The 23,984-nt window shown below is 36.1% G+C and overlaps 1 protein-coding gene across 5 annotated transcripts in view; it reads right to left on the minus strand.

Annotated features, from left to right (window-relative positions):
* Tcf12 (transcription factor 12) overlaps positions 1–23,984 on the minus strand; it is a 268,114-nt gene that overhangs the window by 131,486 nt on the left and 112,644 nt on the right. The gene's annotated exons all lie outside the window — the stretch shown is intronic.

Here is a 23,984-nt window from a genome sequence, read left to right on the forward strand (position 1 = left end):
TACATACAGACAGAATATTGTATAAATAATAAATAAATATTTAAAAAAAAAAGAAAAAGGGAAAGTGATGTGGGAGTGTCATATATCAATCTGTTGATTTCATTGGTTAAGCAATAAAGAAACTGCTTGGCCCTGATAGGTTAAAACATAGGTGGGAGGAGTAAACAGACCAGAATGCTGGGAGGAAGAGGAAGTGAGCTCAGACTCGACAGCTCTGCTCTGTGGAGCAGAGACGCCATGCTCCAGTCTCCTGACAGACTCCATAGCTCCTCTCAGAGACACACGCGATGAAGCTCCGACCCAGGATGGACGTAGGCTAGAATCTTCCCAGTAAGCGCACCTTGGGGTGCTTACACACATTATTAGAAATGGGCTAGTCCAGGTGCGAGAGTTAGCCGAGAAGAGGCTAGATATAATGGGCAAAGTAGTGCTTAAAAGAATACAGTTTGTGTGTTGTTATTTCGGGGCATAAGCTAGCAGGCGGCCGGGGTGCGGGGGATGCAGCCCCGCTGCTCCATATTACAACAATTAATCATTAAAAAATATGTACATCAAGTTTTCAGTGAGGGCTTCATATTTACTATGATGTCTAAAATTAAAGACAAATTTTGGCAAAAAAAAAAAAAAATCAAGAACTGAACCGAGTTTGGAGAAGTCTGCTTGTTTAATGGAAGTCAACTGGTTCAATAGAGTTGTCCTTGGTACAATCATAAGATACACACTGATCAGTCAGACAACAACTGGAACTTAAGGACCAGCTTAATATCTTAAAGGAATGAGATATTCACATGCTTAATGTGACGCTGGAACAGCACACATACTGTGCTGCCATGATATAAAAGTACAACACACACCATTAGGAAAAGTTCATGATACGCAACAATGGTAACAGCTGTGTTACCTTTTCATGTAATTTTTACTATAATTTTGCTTTAAGGTTGGGGTCTCATTGTGCAGCTCTTATATTCCTGGGCTCAAAAGTTTCTCAACCTTTGCCTCCTAAGTGCTATGACCACAGGTGTGGTACACGCCACCATATTTGGGTGTATTCCTTATACTTGTATTTTTAAAGTGCACTTTTAAACACCATAGTGTTAAACTGGCAGCAGTTTTATTCATCTTCCATTTACCACATCTTTAGAATACATTAAGAGGCCACATTGTTAGATTAACCAATACTTGTGTAAGTACATTGTATGTTTATATATAAGGATATATTTCTAAGAATAAACCTCATAAATGATACTTGATTATATACAAGAAAATTGGAAAATCATTGACAAAAGTGTTCACCACTCTGGCATCAACCCCTCAGAAGGTAAAACAAAACAAACCTTAATTAAATAATGGAAAGATAAATAAAATGTAGTACAACCAAATAAGGGAATATTTTTCAATCACAAAGGAACTAAGTATTGACATAAGCGACACCATGGATGAACCTTGAAAATATGCTAAGTGAAATGAGCTAATCACAAAATACTTATTTTATGATTTGTTTATATGTAATGACCAAAACAGACAAATCCATGGAAACAGACAGACGAGCTATTGCCAGGGGCTGAATAGAAGGAAGAAGGGAGACTCAGTTCTAATAGGAATGATATTTCTTAATGAATGGGGTATGCAGTGTTGCACAAGTCTGAAGATACCAGTGTATCATCATATCTCTATAAAACTATTCAACCCAGGGGGTGGTGGTGCACACCTTTAATCCCAGCACTGAGAGGCAGAGGCAGGTGGATCTCCATGAGTTCAAGAATTGCCTGGTCTACATACCAAGTTCCAGGATAACCAGGACTGTTACACAGAAAAACTCAGTCTTCAAAAAACAAACAAACAAACAAAAAAAAACACAAAAGTTATTATTCAAAATACTGAAGCAGAGAAATGTAATGGCAATTACCACAGAACAAAAATATACAATAAACTCTCTGAGTTTCAAAGGTTTAAGAAATAATACTTCTATAGAGCCATCAAATTTAATTAATAAAGGTAAAGCACCATGCAGGTGATCGGGGCACATTGACGATTCTTCATGAAATTCCATCTCCTTTCTCCTTACTCAAATGAACAAACACTTCAGGTTAAATATGACTTTGACTCTAATCTAATGGCTAAATGAAACTACCCATTTCTTTACACCTAAACAGCAGGCAGCTAATACAACTGCAAGCTTACAAGTGTACAGTACTGTTACAAACATCAGTGTCTACCTACTACTAATATGAATGAAAATGTACTAAGAACCTGCATCTGAAGTTGACTTAAAAGCAATTAAAATATACCGAAGACAACCAAATGAGTTGTACAGAATGCAATAGAACTCCAGAGTTCCCCAGAAATAAACCTAATCATTCTAGAACACAATGCAGCTTGGTTATGAACACTATATTCTTCTGAAAACAGAACACTGCTGACATAAATAAGCTCATTTAATTGCTCTAATATCAGTTAGATAATTTGATGTTAAGGTAAAGTACTTAATTTAAAAATCTCCAAATAAGCAAACAAAAATTTCCTCTGACCAGCTATAGTGGTACAGAACTTTAATCAAAATATTTAGGAAGCAGAAGCAAGAGGATGCACCAGATAAGCTAAACAGAGAGATCCTATATAAAAAATAAAATAAAAGATAAAGAGAAAACCTGTCTCAAAAAAACAAACAAACTTAAGGCCATCCTAACACATGGCTCTCTAAAGAATTGGTAACACTGATTAAAACAGAATCTTCTGTGCCAATCAATTGATCACTGCAGAGACAGTGAATAATACAAGGGAGACACCACTCAGGAAGTTCTTTACATCTGTTCTTACTCCTTCACTCAGTATGATCACTGAATAAGCAGAAAACTGACCTTACTTCTAAGTACAGTCTTATGTTTACTCATTCATCACACTACAAATACTCCTCAAACTCAACAGGGGAGTTCGATTTGCTTAAACCACTCTATGAAGCACTGGTAAGATAATCTTAAGGAGAGCAAATCTATGGAAATATAAAATTTCATACATTAAACTACGATAGTATTTATGTAAGTGCCTCCCTTACAGGTTGCATTTGTTGAAACTCTGGATGACGAAAAACAAATAACATTGAAAATGTTCATTAATCACTCTTTTCTCCTCAAAGTTTATCAGAATTTGCATATTCTAGGTATTTTTTAAATGTTTAATAAGTACGTGAAAAAATGAGAAGAGGAGAGAGAAGAGTAGGAAAGAATATATTTATTGATTTGTTTCCATTAGATAGAAAAAGGTCCTACAGCCAGGTATAGTGCCACATGCCTTTAATCCCAGCACTTGGGAGGCAGACATAGGCAGATCTCTATGAGTTCAAGGCCAGCCTGGTCTATAAAGTGAGTTTCAAGACATCCAGGACATTTGCACACAGAAACCCTGTTTGGGGAGGGGAGAATAAAAAAGTCCTACACATCTCCTCCAAATAGACTACAATGTTGGACTAACTTAATTAAAGAAAATTACAGAGATTCTTCATAATCTCCATAATGGTTACCTGGGGCGGGGGAGCTTATCAAGGGAAACTTCCATTAAACATGAACAAATACGGACTGGAGCTTAATTTGTGGCCCTTTTGGACTCAACAGGGAAATGAGACAGATGATCAGATAACAAATAAAGACCGGGAGATGCTGTCTGCTTTAAGGTACATTAGTTAAGAAAGATGGAATCTGACCAGGGCACTAGCATTATCAGAGATATATCTAACTTCCAGCAACCAAACTTTTCTAGTAAGTGGATAAAGGTTAGGGGCAGTTTGGAGATTTTGGTTTTTAAACTAAATGAGTAATATTCTCCAGCAACATAGAGTTAGAACACGCTACACTAGACACTATGTAGAAACTCAAAGGTTTTCCAATACACCTGAAAAGAACACCGAGATAACTACTTTACTTATAACAGTATTAAGTATGACAACAGAGGAAACATTCTTTGTTTGTTTATTTGACACAGGGTTTTATGACCTCAAACTTCTGATCTTTCTGCCACAACTTCCATGAAAAGCAGACATCACACTAAAGAAAAACTAAGTACAATTCAGGTCCTGCTTTTAAAAACCAGAGTTAAGAACATTAATAAAATTTTATCCTCAAGCTCAATGGAATTATTAGTTGCTTTAATATATTTTCTCCAGCTCTAGCCTTGTTTAAATAAAACATGTAATCTAAGACCAGCTTATAGTTATAGCGCATTACAGATATACATAGCATTAATCTAAAGTGCTATACAATAAATTTTTAAACGGTATCCTATAGGAAAGTAGTTTTAAGTACAGAATATTCTGTTATTTATTACAAACACCACAAATATTAAATTCACCACTGATAAGAGACATCTTACTTCCTAGAAATTATGATTTAAAAAGCAATAGACTAAAACATAGCCTACCATCAGGGTTGATCAGAAGCTAACTCTTAGCTAGTTTGTTGTCTGGGAGTTTAAAGGCTACTATATAATAATTTTGTATTTTCCTGAATCCCATACTCACTATACTGCAGGTTGGTCCAGTGTAGCAATACAATAGAAATTCATGTGCTGTTTTCTGTAACTTCACTAGTTAGTTCACATTTTTAAAACCAGAAAAATATAACTTATAGAAACACTGTATTCAGTCTCTGTGACTTCTGGACAATCTCACCAAGAAAGAACAGAACCTCACATCACACTTAGCTTCTTAGGTTTCCCTGCATACTTAGATCTAAAAAGGTTCAGTGATCCAAGGCTCACGAGTTCACTTTCTTGTTCCCAGTGGAATCTGTGTAATCACTTCATTCCTGGTAAGGCAATGCACACCCACTACAAAACATAAATAAAATCACGATGCTGTGACCAATCGAAGAAAAAAAAAAACTGAATAATTCTGAGAGCCAGGATTTGTCAACACATTGAAGACATAGCAGTTGGAGGCAAAAACAAAGTACTACCTTTCTGGACAAAGCTGCTGTGCCTTCTTTATTTTTGTCAAGGAAACAAATCTGTCACCTGCCAACACCCAGGAAGCCAAGAAACAACATGGCAATCTGAACCAGTCCATGAAAAACTCACTAGTAATCCAGTTTAGAAATCTGTCAGACAGGTAAGGATTCCAGAGAAGCAAACATAACCAAAGATACCCTAGGAATGCTAGTTCCCAATCATCACACACACACCTCCTCAGTCTCAGACCATTTCCAGTACTATTTATAGGTATACTTACTAATTAATATTTTCTTGATGTTTTTTTTAAATCATATCACTGAAAACTAAAATATCATGCCTACATGGAACAAGGTAGAAACAGAGACAGAAGCATGTGAAAAGCTTAAAACATGATGAAAAAGCTTTCCTGCTGTAAATAAAAGCTTTCTGCTCCACACTCTGAGTCTAACACCTGCTTCTCTTCCAGTCAACGGGAGACTCCAAATTAAGTCCATAGTGTGTTTTTCATTGCCAGCTAGTGGGAACTGTGTACCTAATCAGAAGGGAGATATTAGAAGTTGACTAAAAATGATTCTCACCACAGGACTCTGTTTCTAGATCCTAAATTTTAATAAATAAATGTTAAGCAATGATTTTAGCTTCAAATATAGCCCATTAACAAAAATACTACCAACTACATACTTGCTACTGCCAAAGCCTCAGGCATTTCTGAACTCCAGAATTCCCTTAGGTGGCTTCAGCTCAGTGGTAAAGCATTTGCTTAGCATGCTTGAGGCCCTGGGTTTCAGTCCTAGCACCTCAAAAGCCAGCCAGACATACATTTACTTCATTTCACTAGCTGTCTTTGTTACTATTCTACAGCAATTAAGAGAAACCATGATGAAGTTAACTATTTATAAAAGAAAACATTTAATTGGAGGCTTGCTTAGTGTTTCAGAGGCCTAGCCCATTATCATTACGGTAAGGGCACAGCGGCATTCATGGTGCCGGAGAAGTAGCTGAGCGTTTCATCCTATTCAGTAGGCAAAGAGAGACTGGGCCTGGCATGGGCTTTTGAAAACTTAAAGTCCATCCCAGTGACTAACACACTTCCTCCAAGAATTCCACACCTACTCCAACAAGGCCAATAAATAGTTCTTAAGTCCCCCCCCCCCACCCCCTTGGGGAAGGTTTTTTCAGGTTTTTTTTTTTTTAAGGTATCTCACATGGTCCCCAAAGCTGGTCTCCAACTACCAGCAATTCTCATACTTCAGACTCCTGAGTACAAGCATTACTGCCTGTTTCCATTAAATCATTCTCTAGAGCCATTTTAGTTACTGTGCTGCCTGCTTAATTTATACAATATTGCTTTTATGAATCTTGAAATTCTCCCAAATAACCATTTTTATGTTTTAAAAATAAGTTCCATTAAGTCATTTTTCCATAGTTCATAAACACATCCTCAAATTTATAAACCTTATTTTTTTAACCAGGCTTAGTTTATGACTAGCTTATTTACAAGGGGCTTACTAAATGTACATTTAAAAAAATTACATTCCACAATTAATTTATTTCAGATTTTCCAAGGGCACTAATATGTGTGAAAACAGGAAATGGCAATGTGAGAATGAACTAGCTCTTTTGGTAATTCTATCTGAAGAGAAAGAAAAAATAGCAGATAAACTGTATTTAAAGAGTATGGACTCCGAGGACAGATGAGTACTAATTCCTTATTCACAATTCAACACATACTGAGACAAGTCCGCCAGTGGTGGCCCCAAGTTCATTCCTTTACACATGAAACAAGGCTGCAGTAAGAACTGAATGAAGTAGTGCTGAGGCACTTCTTATAGAATCTGGCACACGGGCATCAACTATCATACCATCATTATCATGAAAAACACTTTTTTCTTTATTGTTTTGGCCATAAATATACTAAAAATTCTTTAATAGTGACTAAATAAATCAAATAAGCAACTCTTCTCTGTTACTCAACATAAGATTAAGGGGACTTAAGCTATGTGGTATAAACAAAATTCACACTGCCTTAAAGACACCACAAAAAAGAGAAAAATTACTCGGAGGGAAAAACAAAACAAGTGATTTTTGGGCTGCACTATAAAACATAGGCTGTTTTTTTGTTTTGGTTTGTCTGCTTGTTTCTATTTCTGATAGCAGGAAAGAGAAATGAGAAGCAGAAATACTAAATATTTCAGATTGTAAATGTTGACTAAATATGCAATGCATGAACAAAAGTTGTTTTATTCCAAATTTACCCATAGATATATAATGAAAACACACTGAAGACAATCTAATAGGTTACAGCTGCTCCGCAAAACTCCAAGAAACTCTCCACAGGTCATGCTAGGAAAAGTAGTTTTATTAATAAACATTTTTTCTTTTTGTAAGCAAGCAATAACAAAAGTGGGGGCCTGTCTTGAACTGAGGATACAGTTTTATGGAAGAGTACTTACTTAGCCTGTACAAGGTCCTGGATTCAATCCTAACCCCAACTCTCAAAAACAACTAAAACCTTTTTATTCCATCTGTGCAGCTCTAACAAAGTATCACAGACTGGGTAATTTATAAATAATAAGAATCAGTTTCTTATGCAAAGCCTGGGAAGTCCAAGACCAAAGGGGTAGGAACAGTGTGCTAAAGGCTGCTCTCTGCTTCTAAGATGGCTGTAACTTCTGGAAAGAATACTGCTTCACATAACAGAAGGTAGAGAGAAGGGGAGGAGAACTGCACTTAAAAAGCAGAAAAACAGTGGCAAAAGGTGTTACCTTCAATGTCAGGTCCCAGACTAGAGTGTTTACTCCATATAGAGAGCAGTACCTCCCCATAACTCAACCAGCCCTCAGAGGCTGTTCTTTACATTACTACAATGAGGATTAAGTTTCAACATGAATCTTTGAGGAAACAAACCACAGCATTCAAACCACAGTAAATACTACTTTGTAAATGAATTCATTAATTTCTAATTCAGAAGGTAATTAATTCGTATTTAGTTACCAAAAATAGTATTCTTGTGATGAAGCCTGGCTCCTCCAATCAGGAAGGTCAAAGTCTCTATCTGAGAATACCTCATTAGGAGATGTCATCACAGCTTCTAAACTGCACATCACCTATAGACTGGGTCTTAAAAGCTTTGCCATTGCTTGTAGTTTCCAAAACTCAAATGCACTAAACTCCTATTCAAGATTATCTTTCAGTATTATTTATAAGGTAGAATAACAGGTATTTGCTGAGGCCAATCACTAATCACACTCTTCCAGACTCTCTCTAACAGTTCCTCATATCTATGAGCTCACCTGGGTGGCTCAAGGAAAGGGGCAGTCTCACACTCCCTTCTCTTGGCATTAGGTAGAATAGGGCACAATAATATACACATGATAAAATGATATTCTTCAAGAAGTCGGCAATTTAATGAAAAGATGTGGGCACAAATATACTCGTGCATAGTTTTAAGTTCTCAGATGGTATTAAAGGTAGGGATCACAAAATTTACCTGTAACTTAACAAACAATTACTAAATAGCCAGTGTACACCAGGTAATGAACAGAGTGTGGGGTGGGGGTAATGTGAAAATATCATATTCTCAAGAAATCTGCTATCTAAAGCAAGTCTACACAAACAGCAAATCTGAGTACACAGTAGCTATGCCTCAATTGCAGGGTATGTTTCATGAAAATTTGAAACTAGAAAACCAAGGAGCCCTATTCAGACTAAATATCCAAAATTTATGAAATAAAAGGTTCTGGATTTTAAAACTAACTTTTGAATTTTATAGTGTTTGCCACAGAATATATAATGAATTATCTTAGTGCTGAAACATAAGCATAAACATGAAACATATTTATGGGATCATATAGATACAAAGTCTGAAGGTAATCTAAAGAAATGTATTGGATATGATGTGTTCTGACTGTGACCCATCAGAGGAAGTCTGAAATAAACTTTACCATTTATAGTGCCATATTGTTGCTCAAGATATTTTTCACATTTTGAAATATTTCTGGATTTTCTAGATTGTATACACTCAACCTATATATTTCTACTCTTTTTCCTACACTTACCTATCTACTTGTGATAAGTATGACTTGTAAATTAGGCATAGTCGCTTCTGGTCTTTTGGCCAAAATCAAGGATAGTATCTATTCTTAACAGTTTAATAAATTTAACAATACCTAATTGAATATATAACAATATATTAAGTTTTCAAATATGGCCTTTCTCACATTCTCAAATGTTTCTGTACTGTACCTCCCTCTTTGTGATATGAGATTGTACAATGCCTCTATAGGGAGATGAATTGTGTGAATGATACTGGCACCATAATGCAGCATTAGTCTACATGAGCTCTATAATCCTAACAAAACCACAATTATTGATATAATAACCGAGATGGCTACTTAGTGAATAAACAAGCAAGTAACCTGTGGAGGATACACTGAACAAAGATTATTCACATCCTGGTGAGAGACTGCACTGTGTCACTCAGAAATTTACTACTGGTGCATTGCTTATTTCTGTAACTTTCTATTTTTTAAGCTGTGAGTAACTGAAACCATAGAAAACAAAGCTGTGTATTAGTGGGAACTCCTCTAATATGTACAGAAAGCCATGAACACAGAAAAAGCAGCATTGGATACAAGATGGAAATCTGGGCTTGGCTTCTTACAAAAGGTAAAGATTAAGCTGAAAAAAGGTGACATGGTCACTGCGGCTTTCATTAGTGTCTAAGAAGTAGGAAGATAGTATTGACAAATAACTGCCAGACTTATCAAGAAAAAAAGATGCAAAGAATATTGTAATTAAAGGAAATATTCTTGAAAAATGATACAAAGCATGAAAGAACACAAACTTAGGTCATTTTACACAAGTTAGTATTATGAACAAGGCAGACAATAAGAGTAAGAAAAATGAGATATATGAATATACTGTATTTACTCAGGTATTGAGACAAACAAAGTTGGCAGCAAGAAAGGGGAAGGAAGGAGGATAAAAAGAGAGGAAAGTTTGAAGTAGTAATGTAAACACTGGCTGACTTTTTTCTCTCCAAGAAATACAAAGGACCCTAATAAAGCAGACGAGGACTAGATCAATTTTTAATTAGAACTGCCAGGGGAAAAAGTACCAAGTTTTGTCAATGATGCTGTGTACACAGAGCCCATTCTTTTATACTGTCAAAAATCCAAAGTACATAATACTTTCCTGCAGTGAGGGTTATTGGATAAACTTGAAAAAAGAAATCTCTTTCTGATTCTATGTACAAATAATACAAAGACAAGGAACTTAAGTTTTACGAGCTAGTTTACAGTTGTACTTGATTATGGAGTCTTAGAAATAGCATACAATGTCTAGCATACAGTTATTTTTAAATAACTTAAAAAAACTATACATGAAGCAAATAGCCCCTCATTAAAAACAAATGCAAACAATAAATCCCAGTATAAAGTATAACAAATGAGTTATTCTGAAATCGTTGGTAGGTAATAGTGACAGTGCGTTTAAAAAGCATTAAGTGGAAGCTAGTTCTGAAAATATGCAGAGTTTCTTTTTAAGCATACCTAAAGGAAATGACAATAATATCTTTAAATAAGTATTATGTGCATATACAACAAGGTTAAGTTCAACATGTGGCAAATGCAGGAAGCATTAAAAGCTTGCTTCCCAAGAGCAAGCAACTTTCAACTACGCAGAATGCTTCTGTACTAGTTACACAACAGAAGGAAAACTGGAAATTAAATGGAAAAGACAATAGACACAAAAGCCTGAAAACACATTGATTGTGTAGTGTCTGCCTTGGAAAACTGTTGGATGATAAGGAATGTGGTCCAAAGGCAGAACACTGAGGAAGTGACACACACATACATCACTGTTGTAGGCTAACCAAAAATCAACTACAACAATTTCTCCACAGATTAGAAGTTCAGTTTTTCCATAATTGTGCTACATAATCTACAGTTAATATACTCAAACTAAGTTTAATACAATTGGCCAGATATAATTTAAAAACTTTTTTCACTTGTTTGTTTTGATTTTTTGAGACAGGGTTTCTCTGTGTAGCCCTGGCTGTCCTAGAACTCACTCTGTAGACCAGGCTGGCCTCGAGCCCAGAGATCTGCCTGCCTCTACCACCTGCTGGAATTAAAAAGAGTGTGTCACCACCACCTGGCAATTTTTTAAAACTTTTAAAGAACTAGTTAAAACAATAAGCACAAATCCTATATCCAAAATATCCACTACAGGAAAGAAGCCCCTTTCCACACAGTCTCTAACACAATCATTTCCTGCTCAAGAGACAGCCAATGATTCTCCAGCATGGATCAAGAGGAACAGAAGTTAATTTGTTCAGACCAAAGAACCCCCCCCCCCACCCACACACACACAAATAAAAAACCAAAATGAATCACTGCCCTTCAATTTGTTCTTTTATTTAACATTTACAGAGATTGTTATTGATGTTTGTTATATGTCAGTGAAAAAGGATCGGGCTGTCTGTACTTACAAAGAACAGAATGGAGGGAGACAAGGCAAAGTAGTAATCAACACTGGAGTTTGCCTTTCTTGTGCCAAATATATCCTGGCCAACTAACCTCTTCCCAAACACTGAAAGAGCGATTAAATCGATCATTTACTAAATACTTGATAAGCTTTATACATTATTAAGGACTCACTAGAATAAAGATGGTCAAAAAAATAAAGAAAAAAAGACTCAAATTCATCAATAAACCTTTAAATATCCCCACTACTTTTTGTAAATAGATTATTTAAACATAATCCCTTCTCAAATATTTGTAAGTTTTCTTACGTTTGTGATCTGTAAATTCAGTTTTGAAATTATACAAGTATTTTTATTTTAACATTTATTTGCTTATTGGGGAGAAGCATGTGCATGCATACATACATAAAACTATAAAATGACAATTATACAAGTTTACAACAATAATCAGTGTCAAACTGATACAGGAAAATACTACTACGTAAATGATAATCTGAGACTTGAACAGGTCTATAAGGAGTCAGCTTTACCTTCCTAACCCACTCATCTTACATAATTCATCCTTCTGAGCATCTGTGCTGTTATAACAAGCTCTCTACTGCAGATTCCCAACATATATACTACATTCCAAAATGTCTAACATATTCCCTTCCAGGTAAGAACGCATCTGCTAGCATTCATAAAACTTGATTTTATTTTTAATAAAAGATTAAGATTATTACTATTATTATTATTATTTCAATTACTGGACTGTAAACCAATTAAACAAAATTTGCATTTAGGTAAAACAGCATTATCTAAGATCCTACCTACAAGGCTGCTCCTTGAAGTAATTTCTACCAGACTCTACTTCTTTTGATAAATCATTTCCAACAGGTTCTGGGTGTTGTCAAATAAACTTCCATAGTTGTAATAGATGAGGCTCAAGATGCCAACATTGTCAGTGTTATAGACAAGGTCAGTAACTGTCAAATATGTGCCACCAATATCTTTATAATTACACCTGGGTATCATTTGCTCGTATAGCTCTCCATCAGTGATTTAATAAAATGCATTATAACTGTTGAGTATCAATCAATGTGACCACATCATAATTGTTAACACCATTCTCACCTTTGGCTTTCTTTAATTCATCCAGTTAAGGAGACAAAACATTATTTGTTTTATGAAGTAAACAGAACCCAAAATAATCTCTATTTCTATAGAAACAGAAAAAAATTAAAAGTTCAAAGCACAGAACTGGAGAGTTGACCCAGCAGTTAAAAGTATTGGCTGTTTTTCCAGAGGACCCAAGTTCTATTCCCAGCAAGCACATGGCATTTCTAATTCCAGTTTCAGAAGACCTGATAGACAGCCTCTTCTGGCCTCTGTGGGTACTGCATACATGTCATACACAGACATACATATGGCAAAATACCCATACACACAATATAAAAATAAATCATTTTTAATGTAAAATTAAAGTGCAAGGTACCATTAGCCTAAATCAAAGATCAATCAGACATTCTGGGGGGATATTCTATAATTGCTGTCAAATAAGAAATGAACAAAATGGGATGAATCATGTTAATCCTCAATTTTCTTTCCAAACATTAAAAAACAGAAACAACAAATTAATCTTAGCTCACTATTTAAAAAAAAAAACACCACCTCACTTGCATCCAGAGAATGATAAGAAAAAGTTCTAGCATACCTATTTATTTAAAGTCTTTATCAGTGCCTACTTTGATACATTAAGTATCAAAGATATAAAACAATAGAAAAATCAACCAAACTATATTATGAAACCAACACTTATATCTGAAAAGAAGTAGGAGATGCAAACATTGGTGTTCTGTCAAGTTTTAGTCAATGTTTAGAGAAGTAATGCTTTCTAAAAGTACTTATAAAGATTAACCCTCGCCACACTATTTATCCGATCATTGCTTCATGTTGTGGAACAATCTTTTTGTACACTGTGAAGATGTGTTGCTCTCTTTGGTTTAATAAAGAGCCATAAGAAATATGGGCTAGTTTAAGTTGTAAGAACTAGTTAATAACAAGCCTAAGCTATCAGCCAAGCATTTATAATTAATAATAACAACTCTGTGTGGTTATTTAGGAGCTGGCTGGCAGGATAGAAAAGTCTGCCTACAGCTTCAAATTAAATTTTAACTGTTTTGAAAACACAACAGTACATTTAATCACTGTGTGCAATACTTTTCACTGGGTGACACACTCTGAGATAGTTATCAACCACAACCACTTCCCCAATAACAAACTCCCAATGAAATGATAAACTAAAAGCCATGGAATATCTCCATATGTTAAATAGCATTAAAATGGTCACTTGTTATTGAAATAAATATGCTTTCAAAGAAATCATAAGAACAAATACTTATAGGTTAAAATACAGTTTTTAATAAGTCTTCTATTTCTATGGAAAGGGTCATTACCAATGTCAAGGATTGTTTCAGGTCTAGAGACATTTACTTGTTTGCGTTATCTAGCAGGCAGATACTCCCCTAGTGTACTCTTTCTTTAAAGATTAGGGACAGCCACTCACACAGGGTCAGATAATTTACAAAATACATAGTATCACAGGCTTATACTAGAAGATATAGACACATTACAAATAAAACAGCACTTACTACTAAGCAATTTATCTGAAGTTGTAGATATCAAAGGCAAACTGATCTTTTTGATTAATAAAAATAAAGCTAATGTCATTTTGCGAAGGCAAAAATTTGTGGTGATAAGTGACACACTTAGGAATCAAGAATCACTGGTATAACAGGTGTAAGTTTCCAAGATATTAGGATGGGAAAAAAAATGGAATTCTCAGGATACTAATATGCAGAGATCTGTGACTCCCTCTTAGCTAATTTTATATTTATTGTTTTCTTTTCTTACTCAACATAAATGTACCAGAACATAAATTGTGAACTGTATCATTTTTCTTCTTTAGACAGGGCCCCACTATGTAGCACAGGATGATCTAGAACATGCTATGAAAATCAAGCTGGCCTTAAACTCACATAGAGTTATCTGCCTCTATCTACTGAGTACTGGGATTAAAGTGTGCACCACTACACATTAGGAATTTATTTTGTATAAACTGAAATTTCGGTGATGATAACATCTGACACTCCTAACCATAGTGTTTAGTACATAGAAAGCAATCAATAAAATGTGAAGACACGTAATACTTCAACTTTTACAAGAGAAATATTAGTCTATGCAACACCAAATTAATCTTAAGGAAAAAAATGAATTGTCTACCCACACTATTTTCTCAGAAAATCAAGTCCACCTGAACTTTCTGAAAGGATGGAAGCTCAACTGCTACACTCCTAGAGTATAGCAATGTTCACTGCAGTTCCTTCATTCAAATAGCTATTGAGATCAAGTTCCAAGCTTGACAACAGCTGTGGGCATTCCACAGGAACCTGTTCATTCCCCTAGTTATGAGCCAAAGCAGGGCTATCTACCTGCAAGCAGGGCTAACTCAAGAGTCTGACCCTAAAAATGCTAGTTGAGGCATAGTTCTTTTACACTGCAGTTACCCAGATGGCTACAAAGTCAGATCACCAAGAAACTGAAGTATTGCCAGAGCACAGGGCAAGTGTGGTACTGAGAACTTTCCAGTTCATGGTTCCCTATCCCTCTCTAGAAAGCTGAGTCCTTAGATGTCAGAAACCTGTGTTTCTGGACAGGAAACTTCCAGAACAATTCTCATTCTCAGCTTTGAAGAGTGAAAGCATCAGTGCAACTCCTTTCTTTCCAATTCCATTAGGAAAGCACAAGCTACAAACTCCAGGTGTGCTGCTATAATTACCCAGGATTTTATTCTTCTATGGCATGGAAAGTAAAGGAGTAACCACTTGTTCATGTGGCCCTTTGGGGTGATTCTTCTCTTTGGCCCTCTCCTACTTACAAAGTGTTTTATTCTTTTCAAGAAAAATAAGCAAAACCACAAACCTATTCCATTACTCCATACAGACAAAATGCCAAAGTAAGAAATCCTTGAATCCTTGAATCTTCCACCAAAAGCACTTGCCACCACACTCTCCCAATTAATCCAACACATCTTTCTAAGCCTCACAACAAATCTCTAAGAAGATCCAGAGGCAAGTCTAGCCTGAAACTAACTAGTTTTCAGTTTTTCCATGCTTCTTTGTCATCTTCACACTACCTGACCATGCCTATGTGCACAAAGCAAGAGCATGGTCCTCTTTCCAGATATCCAGATATTAAATATCTGCAAACAGAATTCTGTGGAGTAAAAACACCTTCATAAACTGCTCAACAAAAACTACCACTGTTTTGAACCGAGACTGGTTACTTATACTGCTTACTTTTTTCCTCTGTGTGCACTACCAATGGTTGGAAACATTGCTTTCAAGCATACTATTAGACACTAATTAGAAATATCACCCTTCTGTTTACCATGAAGGCACACTCAGAGAGATGTAGCTTTACAATCTGCTGGACAACTCAGAAGTGATTTTCACTTTTTCCAATGTACAGAGGTGGTCTACTACAGAGTTGAGATATTTTCACTATTATTTTTCTTGAGTGAATTTCTCTATCAACAGTTTGGTGGCTATTCTATCATGTTACTTCTAGAGTTCAATGTAGACATGTTTATTTTCTCTGAATGGGAAACCCCCATGTCTGTGTGTAACCTTAACTTATGATGATGTGAAAATGATCTCACTGAGAATACTGAATCACAAAAAAATAAGCACTGGAGGGGCTGGAAGAGCAGAGGACCCGGGTTCAATTCCCAGCACCCACATGGCAGCTCACAACTGTTTGCAACTCCAGTTCCAGGGGATCTGACACTTCACACCAATGTACATAAAATAAAAGTTAAATAAACCATTAAAAATATTTAAAAAAATAAGCACTGGAAAATTTTCATAGAAAATTGAAAGCCAAATGAAGTTGGTGAGAATAATTTCTGTTCCTATAGGTTACACAGTAATATTTAAGAATTTATCTCAATATAAATATAATATATGAATAACTGGTTATGATAAATGATTTAAATTAGTCTGTCTAATTACTTAATAGTTCACCATGCCATAGGTTTAAGTTACTAAATATAAAAACAAATTAATTATCAAGAAAAGGGAAACAAATTAAAATATTCTTACAAAGCAATTGAAGTTAAAAAAATTATAGAATTAAAGATCACAAATTTTAAAAGATCACTCTATTTACAATATCAATAAATCATCGCTGTGCATTCACCAAATTGCCTTATAGAATATTTTAAAATGACTATTCTTTTCATTAAAAGCAAAATATCCCTATCTTTTCTTAAAGCAGAATCTCACTGCCTTTATACCAGCTGACATCTTAGCCCTTCTAGCTTTCTCCGCTGGCCCTACAGACTTGCCACAGTTACAAATGCCCCAGAAAGAGTGCCCACTGGGGGAGCATGACCCTCTGCTCAGTCTGCATGCATCAGTGACTGCACAACAGACACATGCACCCTACAGTCACATTAACTGACACACGGAAGCAAAGTAAAAAAGTCAAGATGTGGATACTTCATGTTAAGCCTCTTTTTAAGCAAAGACTGATTTGTTCTGCTTTAGATTTCATAATTTTTTAAAAGAAGCATGACCCTAAGGACTCCTCCATATTGCTACTTATGATATAAAAAAAATACTTTTAACTTCAACTTGTTATGCAAACATTAATTATGATGCAACCAAAAAACTAGTCTTTGTTTTTTCCAAAACAAAAATTTGTATTTTACTACTAGCTTTTTGTATACATTCAAAGTATAAAGTATAAATACTTCTAACCAAAATCCAAGGTGTTTTAATAAACTCAGCAGAACCCTTAAAAAACAATCAAGGGAAGTTATTCATTAGCTTACTGGTGTTTTTCTCAACTTAATTTTCAAGAACACATTCCCTATTTTTCCCTTCGGTTAGCTCAAGAGGCTTGAAGAGGTTGTTTGCCTAAAATACCTAGCCCTGGGGACCCAGAACAGCTTCACCTAGACCTTTACAGAATTCCTGTGGAAACAGCTTCCTGCAGCTGGTAAAAACCTGACAATTGCTTTGGAGCTTTCTAATTAAGAGTAGAATTTTAAGGGAAGGAAGATAATTCTTTACAACCAACCTAATCTTCAAATCTTGTCTCTAACCAAGTAAAAGGCAGATATAAACAAAATTTATTTTTACAACTTTCTGCTCTGTGTGTCTGTGTGTGTGTGAGGCCATCTATCTTTTTACTTCATAGGGAAAGAGGAGTGTGTGTCAGGGATCGTATCAAGCTCATGGCTACAGAAATATGGGATTTATTTAATAAAACAAAAAAATTAAACTGAAGGTTAGAATATAATTTTCAATAAAATACTAAATAACCTTTATTTAAAAATTCAGGAATCATCATTACAACTCTAGGCAGTGAGTATGAGTCATTATAGTGGAGGAGGTATGATCTGATAATGCTACCCTATAACCTTTTCAAATTAAAATGGTCGCCAAAATGTTCAACTGTGTGCTAAGTTGCTTCCCTCCAATTCAATGCATTTAGGTAACTTGCAAAGGTTGTTAAAAAAAATTCAAAAATCCTTTAAGCTTTTGTTCTTCAGTAACCAAATAGCCACAGCAACTGCCATTCACTCTATTACAGGTAGAACCCAGAAGAGCCTTGGTTTTTGAGCTCATATTCACTGGGCTGGGATTAGGCACAGACTCTCGCTGCTATTTTTCGTATTTATAGAAAAGGGTGTGACAATGCAGGTCGTAAGATCATATCCTTTCAAAAATCTGGAGTGAATCAACATTGAGAAAGCATAAAATAGTCATTTGTGAAACACTATGAAGTCAGATGTTAAGTCATTCTGATTCCTCTAAACAAAATTATTTTCATTTTCATTATACCAGCAAAGAAATTTCACATGTATCAAATCACTAGGGTAAGAGTTCTGTTGTAGTGTAATATTTTGATGATACTACATTTATTAAGGTTCTATAACACTTCTGGGTTTATTATTAATTTCAGTGTGAGCAATATCAATTGTACAAAAAGTTTTTCTTGAAAGTTGGTTCTCTGAAATACCCAATGCATAGAAAAAGTACCCCCTACCCCCAACCCCACAAAAATCTATTTTAATTACTTATATGAAACAAAACAATGGCTATTCTCAGCTGAAAGTAGAGACTTGACAACAGTGCACTGCACTACTGGAGCACTGGGACTAAGTGACAAAGATGCCTAGAATGAGTTATAGAAACACCCAAAGCAATCTGATGGAAACTGTGCCACCTTTTCTTTCTTCTGGTTTTTTTGAGTCAGGGTTTGTTCTCTGAGTAGCCCTGGCTGTTCTGGAACTCGCTCTGTAAATGAGACTAGCCTCAAACTCACAGAGATCTGCCTGTCCCTGCCTCCCGGTTAAAGGTAAGCACCACCACTGCGCAGTAAACACTGTGCTACTTTACTTTGCATTGACTTTTCTTTATACAGCTAGAAAGTACTTTCTGGCACGTGTTCTATAGAAAACCATAGTTTTCCAAAGCTTAATAGTGTTTTTTATTTATTAAAAGTCTTGAACACATCATATAAATCTGGATGTAGTTGGCTAACCAAGGAAAAATAGGCTCTTGTTATTCTGAAAGTTTTGACAAAAGAACAAGCTGAGCCTCTTAAAAAAAAAAAAAAAAAAGAACTGACAGAAAATACTGTCTGAGGTTATTTGACTATGGAACCTTTGTTCATGATTACTTGTCAAGTTCAAAATGCAGATGATTATGGCTAGGAACTGCTGGCCTAGTCAAATCCTAGAAGCACTGTAACGAAAAAACAAGCACCTCTATAAATGGGCAGCTTAAGTTAACTGGGAGACTGCCTTATTTCAGTTTTGCCATTTACTGGCTTTGTGGCTTCAAATACACATGTAATTTCCCTCTAACTCTGTTTTAGCATTTGCAAGATAGAAATTATAATTCTAATTTCAGTCTTTTCCAGGACAATATTATGGAATCTTAAAACCCAAGAGCTACTGAATACATCCAAGAACCCAAGCAAACCCTAACTAAAACATAAAGGCTGCTTACAGGTCCTAGTTTTCAACTCTCCAGTGCCCTATTCTACCAAATGTTAATGTCACTCTTCCACAGAATACTAACAAAGCAATTCTAGAGGAAGAGAAATAAGTGTCTTAGAAAAAAGAAAAATTCAAAATCACCTGAAGCTTTGTCTTCTGTTTATGATGCACTTGCACATGTCCTCTTAAATGAGCAAAGTGAGCACGGAGGAAAAGGGCTGCAGGCTGGGCGGTGGTGGTGCACACCTTTAATCCCAGCACCCGGGAGGCAGAGGCAGGCGGATCTCTGTGAGTTCAAGGCCAGCCTGGTCTATAGAGCTAGTTCCAGGACAGGCACCAAAAGCTACAGAGAAACCCTGTCTCAAAAAACCAAAAAAAAAAGGAAAAAAGAAAGGGCTGCAGATATTCATTCCACATCACCTGAGGAATAATCCACTTCTCAGTTCAATTCATTGGTGCTCTCTTCACCCAAAATATTACCAAAATATTACCAACCAATAAAACAACTGCTTTTTTCTGTTTTTTTTTTGTTTGTTTGTTTGTTTGTTTGTTTTTCAAGATTGGGTTTTTAAAGAGTTCTTTATGTGAGTGAATGTTTTGGCTACATATATGTGGACCAGAGGCCAGAGAAGGCTGTTTGTTAGCTCCCCTGGAGCTGCTATAAGGATGACAGGAACCAAACTCAGGTGCTCTGCAATTTACTGCTGAGTTCTCCTTCTAGCCCCAGAAAACAAACTGTATGAAAATTATTGAGGGAATTAAGAGTGAAATGATAAGCCAAAGCTTTGAATACTACAATAGACAAAACCATATGATGATATCACTGCAACTCAAGGCTATGGTCAAGACTCTGTCCACAGCTTTAGCAGAACTGTTTGCTACTAATTGCTTATGTACCAAAAGAATATAGTTATTTATCTTGAAACATAAGAAAAGTATTCCACTACTGCATACTGACGAATCAAGAGAATAATTCTGAAATTCATAAAAAGATACACTGACATAGCTTTACTTCCTACATAAAATACTTCAAAATACCTAAATGAATATAGAAATCTGTTTTCTGTGGTAAATTATTCATTATCAAATCATTACCAACGCTTGTTAGGCAAAAACCTCAAATTCTCCTACACTCTTACACATGTGCAAAAGAGACTGCCTTGTAATTCATCTAGTACGATCACTCACTATATCTGGGTGTCTTGACGGTTCATTTACTGCATATCACAGCTTGCTGAATTTCCTGCTGCTCTATGAAAATGACTAATTTAAGAAACGTTCATATCCAAACAAGTACTACTATGTACATCACTTTTTTAAGGTGCCATACTGAGGTACTCATCTAATTATTTTACTGCGGGGGAAAATGGTAAAGAGGGGTAAATCAGACAATGCCAATGGCTGGCAAATCCTTTGACTATATTTACCTAATTAATGACTGAAGAATTATTTCTCCCCTTCTCCTTTAAATATAAAAAGAATACTTTAAAATTAGGCACTTAAGATACAGTGAATAACATGATCTGAACTACTGCACTGGACTCACTATTATACTAGGTAGTTCAATAAATTCTTTTCCCCTTTGAATAGTGAAAAAGATCAGTCTGTTTACAAGTCTTACTTACAGACTTCCTTTAGATATAGATTTTACCAAACAGGGATAACCTTTAAAGGCATTTCAATAATTCTCCAATTTTGGGGGAAAAAAAAACAATAAGTGTATGTTCGTAAAGGCCACAAATGAGGAAATATAAGCTCAAACTGAATTATGGGAATATTTTTTAGTTAACAGCTGCTCAGAAGTGACTGAAACATATATCTACTAGAGACTTCATTTGTCTCTCACAATTTTAACAGTTACCTTGGCCGAAAACTGTGCTAATTTTGGATGTAATTCCATGAGGTGTGCACCATCTCTATAGGCAAGTCTGAAGGTAAGAATACATTCTAGAGGGACCACGAATTAATATACCCAAGAGATGCCCTATCATACTACAAAAACATTTGTTCAACTATGTTCATAGCAGCATTATTTGTAATTGCCAGAACCTGGAAACAACCTAGATGCCCCTCAATAGAAGAATGGATAAAGAAAGTGTAGAATATATACGCATTAGAGTACTACTCAGCGGTAAAAAACAATGACATCTTAAATTTTGCATGCAAATGGATGGAAATAAAGAACACTATCCTGAGTGAGGTTACCCAGACCCAAAAAGATGAATATGGTATGTACTCACTCATTAGTGGATTCTAGCCATAAATAAAGGACATTGAGCCTATAATTCATGATCCCAGAGAAGCTAAACAGGAAGATGAACCCCCTCAAAAAACACATGTAGTTATCCTCCTGGATATTGGAAGTAGACAAGATTTCCAGGCAAAAATTGAGAGATTGGGGGTAGGGGTGGGACAGGGGAAAGGGGAGATGGGGAGAGAGAAGTGAGAAGGAGAGGATGGGGAGAGCTTGGGGGAATGGGACAGTTGGGATGGAGGAGGAGTGGATATGGGGGCAGGAAAGTATATAACTTAATTAAGGGAGCCATTTGAGGGTTGGCAAAAGACTTGACTCTGGAGGGGTTCCCAGGTGTCCAAGGAGATGTCCCCAGCTTGTTCCTTGAGCAGCTGAGGAGAGGGCATCTGAACTGGCCCTATACTATAGTCACTCTAATGAATATCTTGCATATCACCATAGAACCTTCTTCATCTGGTGATGGATGAAGATAGAGACAGAGACCCACACTGGAGCACTAGACTGAGCTCCCAAGGTCCAAATGAGGAGCAGAAGGAGAGAGAACATAAGCAAGGAAGTCAGGACCGCGGAGGGTGCGTCCATCCACTGTGACGGTGGGGCCGATCTAATGGGAACTCACCAAGGCCAGCTGGACTGGGACTGATGGAGCAGGCGATCAAACTGGACTCTCTAAACATGGCTGACATGGAGGGCCGACTGAGAAGTCAAGGACAATGGCACGGGGTTTTGAACCTAGCCTATTTGGATGCTCACCTTCCTAGACCTGGATGGAGGGGGGAGGACACTGGACTTCCCACAGGGCAGGGAACCCTGACTGCTCTTTGGACTGGAGAGGGAGGGGGATGGGGGATGGGGGGAGGAGGAGGGAAATGGGAGGAGGGGAAAATTTGTAATAATAATAATAATAAAAACAAAATGACAGCCTCAGTTAACATCAATTTTCACTTGCCCTGTTACACACAGTATAAACAAAAGCTGCTTGAGGGAAAAATTAAAATAAAAAAGCAATTTTTAAACTGAGTAACATTTTACCTTGATGGAAGATTCAACAGAAAATTAAAACAAAAATGTAGAAACTTTCTTGATGAAACTATTGTTTTATTTTAAATGTAATTATGGGTTTTACCTGGAGTAACCCACTTACCAGCATAACTTTTATTTGCACTTATGTTGAAAGCCAGTGGTTTCCAGCACACGTTTTACTGCTTATACAGGTCTTGTGTCACACTCAATGATTCTGGCTTTAGACTGTCAGTTGCCATAGGCAAAATCCACACTAGAATATCAGACACTCACTCCTCAAAACTAGAGAAGAAGAGAAAACAAAGACTGCACACAGCAAGATCCCTTACAAAGCATCTACAGACCACCAGCACTTTGGATAGAGTAACCTACTTAGATTTACATGATTGTGACGCAAAAGGTCAATTCTAAGATCACAGTGTAACCAACCCTTTAGAGGTAGAATGGTGAAATCAATGTCCATCACACAAACCATGTGTATTTATCTGATGTCAATGACAGTTAATACAAGAGATTACATAAAGCCTTCAGAATGTGTTCAGCTACAACATAAACAAGACCAAAAAAAAAAAAATGCTGTTACAAGGCATAGATTTTTTTTTTCAAACAGATTTTGTAAGAAGGTTAAATACTGCCTTTTAAAAAGGAGTGATAACCAAACCAAGAGGTTTGACCGGCATAAAACAAACCGAACAAATTCAAATTATCACTTAAGAAAGTGCTCTGCATGTGACAGGAAGAAACAGAAAGGATGATCAACAAGAAAAGTGGTGATAAAACATAAAGATCAGGTGTAGGTAAGAAATCACACCCTTTAAATTTCACTTCACTTGCAGACAAACTTTTACATATCTCAGTAAGAATCTACATGCTTAAACAGACCCTATATGGTGTATAAATGAAATATTTCTTATCAAATAGTACCCAAAGAAAAAAGATCCAATGTAAGTTAAATTTGTGAAAGTCATTATTCTGTCGTATTTTTAACTAATACATAAATATTTATAATACAACAAACAGTAGTAAACCACAAGTGTCCTTGAAAGAATGCTTTTCTAGCCCAGAAAACCGGCAGAAAAACATCACAGAGACATGTCTTAAACTAAGAGAACGCAGCTACTTCCCTTTATCCACTCTTAGTACTGCTCTAAAAGAAAGACCCCAAATTCCAGATGCTAGTTCCTTGAGTTGAAGTAAGCAAGGAGAACCTCGATTCCTCTAGCAAC

The sequence above is a fragment of the Alexandromys fortis genome, unplaced genomic scaffold (assembly GCF_014885135.2).
Source record: "Alexandromys fortis isolate MF-2015 unplaced genomic scaffold, M_Fortis_MF-2015_v1.1 scaffold_22, whole genome shotgun sequence".
Classification (NCBI taxonomy): Eukaryota; Metazoa; Chordata; class Mammalia; order Rodentia; family Cricetidae; genus Alexandromys; species Alexandromys fortis.